The sequence below is a fragment of the Struthio camelus genome, unplaced genomic scaffold (genome assembly GCF_040807025.1).
Source record: "Struthio camelus isolate bStrCam1 unplaced genomic scaffold, bStrCam1.hap1 HAP1_SCAFFOLD_140, whole genome shotgun sequence".
Classification (NCBI taxonomy): Eukaryota; Metazoa; Chordata; class Aves; order Struthioniformes; family Struthionidae; genus Struthio; species Struthio camelus.
Genome location: NW_027182601.1, coordinates 5,001 through 7,500, shown reverse-complemented (window position 1 = coordinate 7,500; position 2,500 = coordinate 5,001). Strand labels below are relative to the sequence as shown.

At 77.7% G+C, this 2,500-nt stretch overlaps 1 non-coding gene across 1 annotated transcript; it reads right to left on the bottom strand.

The window, feature by feature from the left end:
- Positions 1-858: 858 nt before the first annotated feature.
- LOC138064967 (5.8S ribosomal RNA) lies at positions 859-1,011 on the bottom strand. Its single transcript, XR_011138161.1, has one exon. It is a non-coding gene; the product is annotated as a 5.8S ribosomal RNA (ribosomal RNA).
- Between the last annotated feature and the right edge of the window lie 1,489 nt (positions 1,012-2,500).

Sequence of the window (2,500 nt, the reverse complement as noted above, 5' to 3'; positions counted from 1 at the left end):
CCCCCCCCCTCCCCCGTCTCGCCACCGAACGGCGCCGCCCGCGCTTGCCCCACACCACCGCCCCGCGGAGACACCCGCGCGCCGTCGCTGCCGGCCTCAACGCAACGCCGCGGCTGACGCCAGCCGGCGGGTGGAAGTGGCTCGGCACGCACTACGGACGCGGGTGCGCCGCGGGGGGGGGCAGAGGGGGCTCGGCGGGCGCCGAAGCGGCAGCAGTCGGGGCAGGGAGAGGGCAAGGGGAGGGGAAGAAAGGCAGCCGGCCGTCCCCCCCGCCGGAGGGGAACGGGGGACCAGCGCACCACCGGGAGAGTGGTGGAGGAGAGCCGTCGTACGGCGGGCACTGGCGGTGGCGGCGGGCGGCGGCGGCAGGTGCCGGGCCACCGCGACCGACCGAACCTGGGGGCCCGGCGGGACGAACTCCGCACAGCGGGCGCTCCGGGAGCGGGGGTTTCCCGAGTCTGCACTTAGGGGGACGAAGGCCCGGGCCCACACGGGGAGGAGAGGCACCCCCTCTCCCCGGCGGCGCGGGCCTGCGAGGCGCCCCAGCCGCGCCACACCGCACACACCGCGCAGGGCAGCGGTGGCCACCGGGCTCGGAGGGGAGGGAGGGCAGGGCAAGGCACGCCGGCCGCGGACGGTGGAGGCGGACGGTCGGCCGGAGCCGGGCAGGCAGGCCAGCCGGAAGACCGGGGCCACCGGTGCACGCACCGGTGGTCCCGGCTCCGCCGCCGCCGCCGACTCACCGCCGCCGCCGCCCCCCCACCGACTCGCCGCCGCCGCCGCCCCCCCCGGCCCCCCCCCGAGGGGCGGCACACCGCTGCGCCAACGCGGCAATGGGGGTGACGATTGACCGTCAAGCGACGCTCAGACAGGCGTAGCCCCGGGAGGAACCCGGGGCCGCAAGTGCGTTCGAAGTGTCGATGATCAATGTGTCCTGCAATTCACATTAATTCTCGCAGCTAGCTGCGTTCTTCATCGACGCACGAGCCGAGTGATCCACCGCTAAGAGTTGTCTCGGTTTCGGTCCCCACCGCGCGCGCGGGGGGACCGGGCAGCTTTCGCAGCCCCCTGAGGGCCCCCATCCGCTCTGCCTCCCTCCTCACGCCGACGCCGGCTGCTGAGCAAGGGACAGCGGAGAGAGAGGGCACGCCTCACTGACCGTACAAGCACAGAGGGAAAAAAAAAGGGGGGGGGGGGGGAGAACAGACCCGAACGAGAGGGGCGGGGAGCCCTCGCTCCCGACCTGGGACAACCCCTTTCTCGCTTCGAGTCCGGCCCAGGCGCCCGGCTCGGCCTGGCCCAGCAGGGAGCGGCGCGCCAGCCGCGCCACCTGCCTCAGGGACCGGGGTGTGGGTCCCCGCGGAGCCCCGGCGTCGGAGCCCGGCCGCCGCTGGGAGCGGCGCCACCCGCTGCCCGCGCGCCCGCGACCCGCCAGCCGCACGCTTCCGAGCTCCTTCGCTCGCCTCACCGGCCTCCAGCTCCGCCGCCCCGGAGACGGCACCCAACACCCGCCTGCACACACGCAGCCTCCCGAGCGACGCCACGCACTCGCCCGTCCCTTCCGCGGGCAGACGCCTGGCGGCAGGCAGACGGGCGAGGCGGGACGGACGGGGAACGGCGCCCGCTCTCCCCGCCTCCACGCGGAGACCGGGAGGGGCCGCCCCCGCCCGCCCGCCCGCCGCCCGCCTGCCGCCCAGCGAAGCCGGGTCGGGCAGAGCGAGGCAGGCGCGCCGGATGGCGGAGTGCCGGGGCAGGGCGGGGGGGGAGGGAAGGAAGGGTGCCGCCGACGGCCACGGCGGGAGACTGAGAGCACCGGCCAGGGAGGAGAAGGGATGCGCTGGGGCTCGGCGTCCGCACCACCCGCGGTGGGGGCTCGCCGTCCCGGCGGCGAGCACGCGCTCGCGCCGGGGTCGCGCGTTCGAGGCAGGCCGGCGCAAGCCGACCGCGCGGCGTCTCTCCGCCGAGACCAGACCGCGGAGAGAGGGGGCAGGGTACCCCTCTCCGTCCCGGCTGCCCGCGGGGCATGCACGGGCCGCGCCGGCGGGCATGGGGGGGTGCGGCGCCCGCGCGCGCCGACCCCCCGGCCCCTCCGGCAGCACGCCCGGCTGCCCCCCGGGTCGCATCGGGCCGCCCGAGTCTTTAAACCCCCGCCCGGCTCTCCGACCGAGAACCCTCGGGCCCGGAGCCCGGGGCCCATGGCCATCCCTACCCGGGGGGGCCGCTACCGGCGGCCGCGGTGGCCGGAGGCCCTCCTCCTTCCTCCCAGCGCGCCCCCCCCCCCCGCCGCCCCCCGCCGCCCCCGGCCCGGCCGACTCGCAGCGCGGCCCCCACACGGCACGGCGTGGGGCGGCTGGAGCGGTGTGGGGGGGGGGGGAAGGGAGGGGAGGAGGAAGCGTGGAAGGCCGGCAGGGCACGGCCGGTGCGGCACGCGCAGCGCAGCGCCCGGGAGGAGCACGCTGGCACACGGGACCACACGGGTGGGTCACCGAGGGGAGGCAGG